Genomic DNA, 14047 nt, shown 5'->3' with positions numbered 1-14047 from the left:
GGTCCCGACTATTTGCTGTAGTTATGTTGTATATATGCTTATAACGAACTACGGTTATAACGAACTAAAATTACTAGTCTCTTTGAGTTCGTTATAACCGTAGTTTACTGTATAGCATTGTATTTCTGACATCTTTCATTGATATGAACTGCATTTGAATTAAAGGCTTTATGTGGATTTACTTGTCATCTTTGTTCCATTACATTTATGTTTTTAATTTAATTTCTGATCACACCTTTGTCGGACATGGTTTGCGAGTGATATGTCATTCATGAGACATTCGGTGTGACACACTGCCATCTCATCCTACCGGGCACCCATTCACTGCTGGGTGAGGGGGGCATGGGTGGCCCAGACGTCTTAGGTGCCGCGATTCGCTGTGCAGAGTTGCGTCCCTTGGGCACGCCAGAAACCCATGATTGTGGGTTCAAATCCTGGTTCGCCCCGATTATGTTTCTAGGTTTGTCAGCACCATACCCGTGATCGTTGGTTTCACCAAAGTGGTAAACGTCTGACACCTGCATGACTTCGGGCTTTCCTTCCACATTAAGCAGACACGCCGTGATATTACTGGAATACTGCTAAATGCGGCGTTAAACCCAACTCACTCACTTTGTCGGACATGGTTTGCCAGTGATATGTGATTCATGAGACATTCGGTGTGACACTTCTAGACCAGGTTTGCATAGTGCCGACACTGTTTTAAGCGGCGTTTAACAAAGAGGCGTTTATGAGAGCAGCATTAGGGACAATGAACGTTGTCTCCTCCTAAATATTAAATGGTTGGTTGCCAGTTGTTGACAACTTCCCGAATCTGATCAGCCGTGCTGTAAGTGAAATACTGATGTGAACTAGCTCACTCACTCACTCACTCACTCACTCACACTCATCCACCCACACACTCACTCACTCACCCACACTCACCCACCCACACACTCACTCACTCACCCACCCACCCACCCACCCACCCACCCACTCACTCACTCACTCACTCACTCACTCACTCACTCACTCACTCACTCACTCACTCACTCACTCACTCACTCACCCGTTGACAACTTCCCGAATCTGATCAGCCGCGCTGTAACTGAAATACTGATGTGAGCTAGCTCACCCACTCACTCACTCACTCACTCACTCACTCACTCCCCAGCCCACTCACTCACTCACCCACCCACCCACCCACCAACTCACTCACTCACTCTTTACGAGTCACTGTTCGGAATTTTTCATAAATACATGTTATGCAAGCTGAATATTTTAAAAAGAAAAACGTACCAGGTGCATGCACTAGCCATGACCTTGTATCGCTTTCACATTGGCTGTCAAGGAAACTAACACATTGCCTCTCTATTTCCATATTGTCGCGTACTTTCGGGGAGCGTCATTACGCATTGAACTAAATTTGTTAAATATTTCCTGAAGTATTCAAACCCTAACAACTGCGCCTGCGAAAATCGACACTCAACTTTATAACTTCACACAAACATATTCATGTTTTGGATCGGCTATTTTTTCACTACATAAACTGACGCCGGGAAGTGGAAAGCATGCCACTAACGTTTTCCTCAATATGTATTGGGCTTATCTTTTGTATTATATTGTAATGTATTGTTTAAGGTTCACTACTCTTCAGTTGACGATACCACCTTTATAAACATTTTGTGTGAATCATCACGTTCAGACAGGATTACATTTTGGTCTTTCTGAAGCCTATATCAGTTATCATGGGTCAAAATACGTCGTTATAGCTTGTGAAAATATTTTAAGTTGTTTGTCCCCATCAGGAAAGGGGATTCGACAGGCTACTTGTCGATTTCGAGCGTTTGGTACATGTTTCTCTTGACGGCAACGAGCGCGCATGTATTGTAATAAGTAAATAAATAAATTTACGATTGCATATTTCATTTAATTATCAATTTACAAAAAAATAAATACAAAAATAAATAAAAAGACAAAAAAATACATGTTCCATTCTCGGGTTCTCGGGATTTCCTGTTTTCCTGGCCTTATTTCACAAGTCGAGATTGTGAGATTGCGAGATTGCGAGATTTTGCATCATGTCCAAATGTCACATTCTACCGTTGTCGACTGTTGACAAAAAGTGCTATGTACCAACAACACGAGAATGCGAGATCACGAGAATTTCCCTTACAATAATCCAATGGTGGCCGAGTCGTCTAAGGTGTCACAATTGTTGTGTCTCTTGGGCAAGCCAGAAACATATAATTGTTAGTTCAAATCCTGGTTCGCCCCGAATATGTTTCTAGGTTTGTCAGCTCAATACCCGTGGTCGTTGGTTTCACATAACTTCGGACTCACCTCTCACATTAAGCTGACACGCCATAAACTGGAATATAAAACCCAACTCACTTGCTCACAAAAACAAGGCACAAACGTATACCATCAGCTACATTTTCCGAACAATTATTTCTATTTCTATTTATTCATGGCGAATTCGTTGCGAGCCGAGGTCATCTAGAAGACTGGAAGAAAAAAAAGAAAAAGAACTATCATTAGACAGGAATTGGGTTTACCAGAAGAACTGATATAATGCTCCAAACAAAACGGTGGCGCCCACTCAAGACGATCGACCCGACAATTGAATTGGCCGACTATGGATGTGTGCCTAAGTCATAGGATTAAGTTTGTTCTTTAGTTTCCATGTTCACTGATGAACTTGTGCCCAAGTCCTGCTGAGGAGATTATGTGGCTTTCTGGTAAACACAGAAGTGGTTAACCTGCACAAGAATTGATTTCTATTTGAGAATATGTTTATTGATCAGATGATCTGAAAAACAAAGTGTTTATTAGTGGCACATGACAAGAGATATACATGCTATGCGACAAGAAAAGCTTTACTTTCCATTTATAATGCATTGTTTCGTAGGCTTTGCCTGACTTAGCGTTATAATCGTTGGATCAATCAGGTATACTGAAAGTAATTGCGGCAAAAGTCAAATATCGATTTTATGTGTTGAGATTATCACAGTATATTATCTAAATGTCCATAATATACTGATGTATATTTTCTCTTAGCTTTACATCCACTTCTCCAAGAGTCATTTTCGCCACGGACGCGCGCGTCTGTTTGTCCACAGAATCGTAATGAGGACGAGCGGTAGGATCCGTAAGTATCGCGAAGCGCTACTTCCGGTATCAGCATTCCGGTGACAAATCTAACTCATGAACTACTTCTACGTTCGAAATGCGCATCCGCTGAAGCTAACTTTGATAGACGGGACCAACCATACTACCACGCTTGGCATCCTTGACGATCCGGGTTAGAATAGGTTTCAAGCAACCCATGCTTGTCGCAAAAGCCGACTAACGGGATCGGGTGGTCAGGCTCGCTTACTTGGTTGACGCAAGTCCATTACCTTGGATCGATGCTCATGATCGTCACTAGATTGTCTGGTCCTTGGGGGGAGTCGGGAGTTAGAAAGCACCATGGGAACAAGCATACTAAACATTATACATATAAATAAACACACCACATAATGTTTCAAAATCAAACTAAATAGCACGGCTACAAACCGCAATATGTTCGTGTAGTATGTGTGCCGTGTTGCTGAGTTGTTCACTGATTGATGTATGAAACGTATTTGCACAAAATACATAAATCGTAAACCGCACAGAGTTGTTTACATGCAGGTATTCAACCCGCAAGTTTAGCAGCTGGGGGTTTGTGGTCTTGGGTTTATGGGTGCCTGGATGTGTGTGGGTGTGGGGGAGATGGGAGGTGGGAGGTGGGGTCAAATGACATGTCTGTCGTTCAAGTTTCTCGCACATGGTGTGGCATTTTGCAAAAGGCAGTTTCCTGTTGCTCCTTTGTTAATCAGTTTTGCCATGTAAACATATGTCTGTGCATTAACACCAACGCTACCTACAAGCAGGAAAGTATATCTGCAAGAAAAAGAGTTGTCCAAATAAATGTTACCCGGAAATAAATGACACATCATGATGGATCATTCCTGTGTGTTGGATTGATATGATCATGTCAGCACATCGGACTCACAGTCACCTCTGGGACACCTAGACATGCTGCAGATGACGTTGATCAGCATGATGAAGAGCAGGGGGGGGACGTGACACTTGTCTTGGAATGCGAAGTGTGTGTATTATCTCCTGTATCGTAATTGGACAACCCCCACTTACTGACGGTAAGCTGCTTTGAAATGTGTTTCTAGAGTGCATCATTGATAAATGAATATACAGCGGAACCCCGTTGATACAGATGGTGCATTTCGCAGTGAAAACATTGGGATAAACAAATACCCGATTTGTCGAATCATTTCGAATAAAAAAAATAATTTCCCTGAGGTTAAATAGGCGATTCCAACAGTAGTTGTGAAGAAAGTGATGTTTGATCGTAGTGAATATTATATCAATGTTACACTGATTGTTCTCATTAAAAATAGGAAGACATTTTACATTTTCTATACTTGCAGCGATAAACTCTAGTATTTATCGATTTATCTATCTGTTTCAAACTGTATGTAACTCTGACGGATTAGTAAGTGGAAAAGTTCCTTTGTTGTCGTATATCAATGTCAGTTATTCATAGCACTCGGACACATTTTGGGGCATGTGAGGGGCTCGTTTGTTGCTATTTTTTATTTTCACTAGCAGTATCTGTTAGGAATATTAGTAACATGCATATTAGTAACATGCATAATTCAGAAAGGAAACAAACACATGAGTCATCCATCAGTGATTTGACTGCTACTTCAAAGACAAGTCTGACTGATTTATTTTGAAGAGGGAAATTATTTCTATGTCCATTCTACTACGATATAATATCGTGATGGTAGTTTTTGTACTATATATCCACATCATTCAATTGCAATTTAAATAGCTGTTTCGAATCATCACGATCTTTATCATCGTATATCGTTATGGGTATTTACATAAACACACACACACACACACACACACACACACACACACACACACACACACACACACACACACACACACACACACACACACACACACACGCCTACACACATATGTATTTATACATGCACTAATAGACTTACAGGTGTTATTTATGAAAACTGTTATTATAACATTTGTGCCTTTTATTCCAAAGAAAAAGAGTTACCCATTTGTCCTGCACAATACAAGACCCAAATATTTTCAGGTAATGCAAGCTGTACGGTTTTGATTTTCTGCAATAATGTATATGCATGGCCTACTAGTATTTGAGAGTTAATTTCAACAGGTGCCTCTGTTCAGGCTCGCTATGGAGGTTGTGTGACGCTGATGTGGAACGGGTTTCCGCCAGGAATAGAAAAGACTACTATAAGGACATCGTCAAATAGGATTAACGTGATACATGTGGTAAACTACACTGACATAAGAATCCTTGGTCCTTATAAATCGAGAACTGTTATCCTCAAGGACAAAATCCCTACCGGATCTGCTGGGGTCGTTGCCGAAGTGTGTAACGTCACCATGGCAGATGCTGGCCTGTATAAGTGTGACAGTGGATCGCCAGATTCAGTTGGCTCAGAAATACCTGGATGTGAGCAGGAGCTTGTTGTGACGTGTAAGATCATCAGAAACTATTTTAAACATTTCATCATCTTAATGTATCAGATACTAGTCCAAGATGAACGTTAAAGCCTAGCATTGCATATTGTCGTACTACGTAAAGGCAAAAAATACTACAGTTGCAAACTTTGGTATCAGACGCCTCCTGTCTCATATTGACTGTACACATGGCATCCTGAAACGTCCATTTCTTTGGTTTCAATACATGTGATGTACTGATGACGTTCTCTGTAATGCATGTAAAGTAACGCCACGCGGTCTTAGAGGAGCATTTAATTACTAAATATGTTTACTTAAAAAACAGCGGCTACCCACAAGCAGATCATTCATTAATATTCATTAATGTTCTGTACACAACGGACCAGAACAATGGCTTTGCTCATATTTGTTTTAACATTCATCTCATATTTCTACACAGATATCCAGAATCCCTACATCTCAGCCCCAGAAAAAGAAGATCAAAAGTCGTCCAAATTGAAATGCTTCACCATCATAAAACCGGCTACTCGTGGCGACATGAATGTATCTTTTACTTGGATGAGGAATGACACAAGACTAAAAGATAAAGGTACATACAACATGAGTAAACGTCGTGGACAATGGAGTGCATGGATATACCAAACCAGCGAACTTACTCTTACAGATGCAATCCGAGGAACAGACAGGTACACGTGTCAGGTCGACCTGGAGGGAATCAAATCTGACTGGAGTGAGGAATATCATCTTTGGATAAATCGTATGTAGGTTAAGGTTACATCCTCAAACATAAAAGTAAAATAACATATTAATGATTGTTGACCGGAAACACTGGAGGCATGCTAGTCTGAAGTTTCTACGAAATAGGATTAACATATTAGATAAACATAATTGTAAAGTATATTATCAGAGACGACCAGGAGATTGGTTGCAATAAACATCAACTAAGATGCAATGTGTTTATCCATCACTCAGGGCAGCAAGATGAGAACAAGACGTACACCATAGTCCGTCAAAGAGAGAGCAACCCTATGACACTGAAGGTACCTCACCTTGATCAGATATTCTACGTTAAATCTCCAAAAGATCAAGACGTATTGGCCCTGGACTTCTCTGGCAAAATCTACATATATGAAAGCTATTGGTTAAGGGTGAAGATCAGATCACTCACCCTTGACACTCTCAGCTTCCTTCTCTACAATGTAACAGCTGCTGATGCAGGCGATTACTACTGTAGCGTGGGATCTTTCAGGCGTGAATGTAATCATCTTCTTATAGTCTTACGTAAGTACCATAGTGATTTTCTAAGCTATGAAATCCACGTGAATTATTATTTTTATAATTTTAAGTGGCTAAATAAATCATGTTATAGAAACCCTAAATTAAAAAGTATAACGGGTACACAATTGAGTTTTATTGTTGTTTATTTCATGTAAGTGAGCCTTTGATAACTTATAGGACGAATAGAATAAACGTGATTGATGCAAAACTATCAAAAACCTGTGAAAGCTAAAAAAGTGTCTATCAAAGGTTTCCCAAAGTTGTCTGCATGTATGACTTCATTGCAATTAAACCTATATAAGAATGTTGTATGTGTGTTTGACTCTTTGTTGGTTTTTCATATTGCATGATACATTTACCTTATCAACAATTGTCAGGAGAACCAGCAAAACCAAAATTACAAACCCCTGCTACAGTAGAAGAAGGGCACACGTTAACCCTGACATGTTCTGCAACCTCCAAGAGTCTCCCGGAACACAATAACCTGTCCATGTCCTACGTCTGAAGGAAAAATAGAAACCAAGTGGAAACTGGTACAAATACCAAATATTTGAACTTTCGACATGTTAGAAGAAGTGATGAGGGAAATTACTCCTGTCAGGCTGAAGAGGATGGGTTAACATCAGAGTGGAGTAGCCCTTTACATGTTGAAGTGATGGGTACGTTCTTACTCTGTACCTAACAGACACCATTGTTTTAGCTCTGAACTTCCGCCTGAATCTGAGTAATAACGATAATCTAAATGCCCCAACGTTAAGAACTTCTTATTTAATGTGCTGAACCGTTACGTTCCTTTTCACTCATGTCACATTTGTATTTTAAAGAGAAGTGATCTAGGAAATGATTTGCAAATGAACATCACGAAGTGTTGTTGCTTTTGGACTCCGTTAACGCTTACTTAGTATGATACTTTTATAACAATAAAATATATATGAACTATACCCTGAAAACTAGATTTTTAATCTCTTATCTATTTCAGCCAAACAAAGACAGTATCTGTCACATACAGATGGCATTATAGTTATCAGCGGAAAACCTCCTTCTGCCAATGTTTCCTTCACTGTTTACTACTACCCGTCGCCTACCATCAGTAAATGGTATTTTGTCAAAGAAGGAAAGCGCCGAGATGTAACAGGAGACACGAAGTACAGTCTCTCCTCCACGGGAATAACAGACAACGTCACGGAGTTCACGTTTACTATTAATAACATTACACAAGAAGATTTTGGTATCTACACATTTAACGTGAGATGTGGGGAGGAAACAACTGACGTCGACATCAGCGTTTCCTTGCCAGGAGGTATATATCAGCTATATATTAGCTAGCTATGCTACATGAAGTGAGTGAGTGAGTATGGTTTTACGCCGCTTTTAGCAATATTCCAGCAATATCACGGCGGGGGACACCAGAAATGGGCTTCACACATTGTACCCATGTCGGAAATCGAACCCGGATCTTCGGCGTGACGAGCGAACGCTTTAACCACAAGGCTACCCGACCGCCCCTATGCTACATGGAAGGTACCTGAATGCGAATAAGTCTTTTATATGATTTATAAACAATTATTACACGGACGATTACTTTTCAAGTTCGAGGGCCTCTTTTGTGTCAATTGTTTAAATCATTTGTTTTCAAACCATCAACAGTATGATCGGATGTATATCTGTCACGATCACATATATAGTGTAACTGTATGTATCTTCCACATAATTTAAAATATTTTTTTCCAGATTCTACGACATCCATTTCCAATTCCGTTACCATTCCGGTCGCCATCATTGCGGTTGTGCTGGCGGTGTCCATCACTGTTGCTTGTTACCAAATACGAATTAGAGACATGTCGAGTGAGTAAATTAAATGTTTACATATTGGTTCACTTAAGTTGATGTATTCCAATTACATATAACATCCTGTATTTCCCAGTTTTAACTGTTGCTTGTTATCAAATAAGAATTAGAGACAAATCAAGTGATTGAATTACGAACTACGGTTATAACGAACTCAAAGGGACCACTAATTTTAGTTCGTTATAACCGTAGTTCGTTATAAACATATATACAGCATAACTACAGCAAATAGTCGGGACCAAAAAAGTAAGTTCGTTATATCCGTTATATTTGTTCACTTGAGTTGTTGAGTTCAAATTACATATCACATCCTATATTCCCTTGTTTTAATAAGGCAGTTTTGTGTCTTGTTTCAGATACCCGGGCTTCCAGGTAAGACTCAGTGCTTGGTTTGTATGTCGGTTGATATTGCTTTCGATGTTAATTCAAAGAGTCAACACCAGAGAATAATGATTCTCGATTAATTAAGTATTTGTGTTTTAACACAAATATATGCTGTATCTCCACACATGTTTATGAACGATGTCACATTTCTTTAAAAAGAATATTTAAAGCACCACATTGGATGCTCCAGTTTGCAAAAGTTGTTATCCTTTCCAGGTTCACTACAGCCATGACAGAACATACAAACGCGTCTCTCGAAACTGCAACGCGGCGGACTGATCAAGGGTATTCTGACATTGACGATTCAAGACTTTTAGAATACAGACAACACTATTATGTCACTGCCTGCACAGATGGTTATCATGACATCAATAACTCTCGTCTTGTGTATGACGGTATGACGTCCAGAAAGAACATTGGTGCTTCCAGTAATCCTAATTGCACTGACTATGATGAGGTCACACCGATGAAACCACCACCGGCAGGGGAGTCACATTCAAGGAATGGGGAAATTGAGGAAGATGAAACTAGCACTCAGAGTCAGAACATGTGTGACACTGTGGAAGAGACAGGGAGTCCTTTGTAGTCTCAGGATGATGACCCCAGTAATGTGGAAGAATAATGTTTAATGCCGATTGTGACAATACTCCAGAAGTATGATGACAGGAGACACCAATACCCATGTACTAGTTCGTACTCGGGACCCTCTTTACCATAAAGGGTCGATCGGGTAGCAAAGTGGTTAAATCGTTCGCTCGTCACGCCGAAGACCCGGGTTCGATTCCTGACATTGGTACATTGTGTGAAGCCCATTTCTGGTGTCCCCCGCCGTTGTAATGCTGGAATATTGCTAAAAGCGGCTTAAAACCATACTCACTCACTCACTCTTTACCATATGGCTTCCGACAAGAAAACATTGTATGTCTCAGTTATTCAAAACCTGCTCATGCTTTTAACGTTTTAACTGATATTAAAGGGTCAAACTGTATTGAATAATCATCTTATTTACTCGTTATCAATTTATATCTGCAAATGTTTATGTACATACTGTTCAAAACTTGCTTTCCTATAAAGTTTGTATGTGTCTCTTACTTATATGTATTTTTTTAGGAGGTAAAATAAATATAAATATATGGGTATGTATTTTACTTTGAGTATCTGTAGCCGTCATTATCCGTTGATGATTTTGCCTCGTTATGCTCCAGTGTCCGGCCTCTGGATTTACATATAAAGTCAGATGATAAGTAGATGTGACAGAACTGCATGGCCTAACCATAGCTAACGCACATTGAGTAGCTACGTTTACATAAAAAGAGTGCTAACTGTGGAATTACCAAGTTTGCAGATTTCTTTTATAACAATAGTGATAGTAATGATTTGCGTGCTACGGACACACAAAAAACGATTTCTGTTCATTTGCACAAATTCGAAATGTTTGTTTCAATGCAAATGTTTCAAATACATATCTGACTTCACCACGAATATTTCCTATGCGGACATTATTATATGAAACATGACGATGTAGTGACTTCTGGCCTATTTACATAACACGTCTGAGGTGAACTTGACGCGTTATAAAAGCTTTGGGATGGGGTATGGGTGACTTGGTGTGATTAAAACACAATTTTTTTAACATATTCACAGTAATTTCGGGAGGCAGGACATGAAAACAAACTGAGCGACCGCCTGGTGTCATTGAAACGATTTCCGTGTGAACACGTGACAATCATCGCAACACCGGCGTCATTGTCTGCAAGAATTATAGGTATGCGGTGGTTTACTGATGGTAGTCGCTGGCATGAGCATGTTGGCGACAACGCCGTTACACATCGTCACAGGACAGTACTAGTGTGACAACGTACTACTTATCATTGTTGGATATCACCTGCTTTTAGGTAGTATAATATCGAATAGCTTTACCAGCGTCAAATTTTCGAAGTATTTCAAAGGTTTCACATCATGGGAAAAAGCACACATCTGTTGTAGCCATGTGCTGGGACGAGCTAACGCTAAAACCAGTGCGCTACTTTTGCGAACATTGATCTGGAAATCAATTTTCAATATTTTGAATGAGATCTAAGAGAAAACATACGATAATGTATTGTAAAGGCAGTTTCGAGAAATATAAACTTGATAAACACACGTAAAACGTGGACGTTAGGAGCGAGATAAACTACATCCTTGACTATCCCTTACTTTTTCTCGTTTGTGTCGTTTCGGAAGAAAATTAAAGTTATTTTGTCAAATTGATAGATGGATATTTCTAATACCGAGACGCCAAACACGATCGATTCGATTTTTTATGATAAAACTGCAGAACATGTATTGACTTATATCTAGATATGGAGCCATTTGTGATATGCAGGGTTTGTCATTCAAGTTGATACGAAGTTTGACGGTCGATGGTAATCTTGTTTGCGTACTGATTTCAAACAGCTTCTCCCGACACTCGGTTGTGTTTACATTGTCAGTCACTGTTCGAAACTGAAACACCGTCACCTTGCGGGTTATTTATAGTCAGGGTGAGGCTTTAACCACCAGGCTACCCCTACACCAACATCTGAATGATATTGGTACACGATACTATGCCTGTGAAGTATATATTCTTTCGCTTTGTTTGTTTATTTGCTATTTAACGCCACTGTCAGCAATATTCTAGCAATATGACGTCGATTTGTAAATAATCGGGTCTGGACCAGAAAATCCAGTGGTTGACATCATGAGCACCGAGCCATGCAATTGTCACTGACTAATTGATTGTTAGGGGATCGTCATATATAAGTATTAAGTAAGTAACAATCACCTCCTAACTGGCGACAGGGAATCGCGTATGAGACATAAGTACTAAGTTTTTCTGTAAAGCGTGTCTTCATAACACGGAGGGTGGTACAGTTTTATACATGATAGTGAGTGAATTTACAGAAGTACGTACTAAATTATGTGATCTGTATTGGGTGTAAAGGTATCTACGAAAAGGTAGCTGTATGACAATATGGATGACACGCAAAGGATCGTAATAGGAGACTCTCGGACCGCACGACCGCACAACCAACTATTCTTAACAACAAGACAACGAAACTCGCACGTTTTCAAAGTTGTGGTAACCTCTGCATTTAAAGTGAGTGAGTGAGTATGGTTTTACGCCGCTTTTAGCAATCTTCCAGCAATATCACGGCGGGGGACACCAGAAATGGGCTTCACACATTGTACCCATGTCGGGAATCGAACCCAAGTCTTCGGCGTGACAAGCGAACGCTTTAACTACCATCCTACACGACCGCCCCTCACTATTCAAAAACTGTACATCACTCGAACAAATACGTATAATACACATACAATTCGTACGAAGTGCTGAAAGTCCTACAATATCACCTGTATTCAAGCTATTTTAGCTACAGGAGACATGAGGTTAACGGTGCTGACGTGAAAACTAAACTGCATCGAAAAAGCAACCCAAATGGCTAAATATTAAATATAGGACGTCTGATTATTTTAAAGCAATACGGAAACTGAGTCGTATCAATATTGTGAATGAAAGAGGATTTATTTCCGGATTAACTAACGTTAGAAACGTGTTTCGTTTTTTCTTATGCGTTTCATTGTGACGCGGACGTTACTCACATGTCAACATTTAACCCGTTGTTTTTGTTATATATCATCAGCGCGCACAGGCCAGGGGAAACAACTCTGTTTCAAAATAGGTATGATATTTTTTCAACGTACAGAATTCAATAGATTGTTTCTTAAAGCTGCTGCAGCAAGACTTATGTGTGTAAGCGTTTGTTTGAGAGAAACGGGAAATGTACATTTACGCACAGTTATAATCTCTCTAACACACACACCGGTATTCAAAGACACAAATCTCCATGCGTCGCACGCACGCACGCACGCACGCACGCACGCACGCACGCACGCACGCACGCACGCACGCACGCACGCACGCACGCACGCACCATCTGGATGAACATCATGTTAGCACGCATGCATCTGCATATATTCAGACACACACACACACACACTCACGCACGCACGTACACACACACACACACACACACACACACACACACACACACACACACACATACACACACACACACACACACACACGCACGCACGCACGCACGCACGCACGCACGCACGCACGCACACACACACACACACACACACACACACACACACACACACACAACAATGCACTGATACACACCACCATGCACCCACGCACGTCTACAAGAACTTCTAGTTGGCGTAAATATTGTAATAGTGTACAGAAAGATCTCGTGCCTTATGCGCCGCCCCGGAATATCCCACAAATGTTCAAGGGGGGTTCAAATGTGGGCTCATTGCTAGCTAGGGTAGAGTCGTTATTGCATTGACCCTCATGTAATCCACGATTGCATGCGAACGATGAGGCCTGGCATTGTCATGCATGTATATAGGTCGAGTAGCAAGAGGGTGGTTGTCAAAATGAGGAACGACGACTGGCCTGAAAACGTCCCAGATGTACCCTGTTAAGTTGCCCCTTTTGGTGACAAAATTCATCATGCAATCATGAGAGATCCCCCCCCCCCCCCCCCCCCCCCCCCCCCCCCCCACACACACACACACACACGCAATGTCATGGAATAACTGTTTAAAACCGAGCTTAAGAAACTTGATGTAGTAGGAACTTGAACTTGATGTAGTAGGAAGGCCCTACGTGATGCAGGTCCATTTTGGTGAAACCAACGAGCACGGTATGGTGCTGACTACCCAAGAATGCTATTCGGGGCGAACTGGTTTGGGGCGTGCTTCATACACCCTTGCAAACTGTTAACTGTCGCAATGTGTGTGTGCGTGTGTGTGTGTGTGTGTGTGTGTGTGTGTGTGTGTGTGTGTGTGTGTGTGTGTGTGTGTGTGTGTGTGTGTGTGTGTGTGTCTGTGTGTGTGTGTGTGTGTCTGTGCCTGTGTCTGTGTGTGTCTGTGTGTGTGTGTCTGTATGTTAACCTGATGTAGCAAG

Source organism: Haliotis rufescens, unplaced genomic scaffold (assembly GCF_023055435.1).
Source record: "Haliotis rufescens isolate VD_foot unplaced genomic scaffold, xgHalRufe1.0.p SCAF_18, whole genome shotgun sequence".
Lineage (NCBI taxonomy): Eukaryota > Metazoa > Mollusca > Gastropoda > Lepetellida > Haliotidae > Haliotis > Haliotis rufescens.
This window is presented reverse-complemented; position numbering follows the sequence as displayed.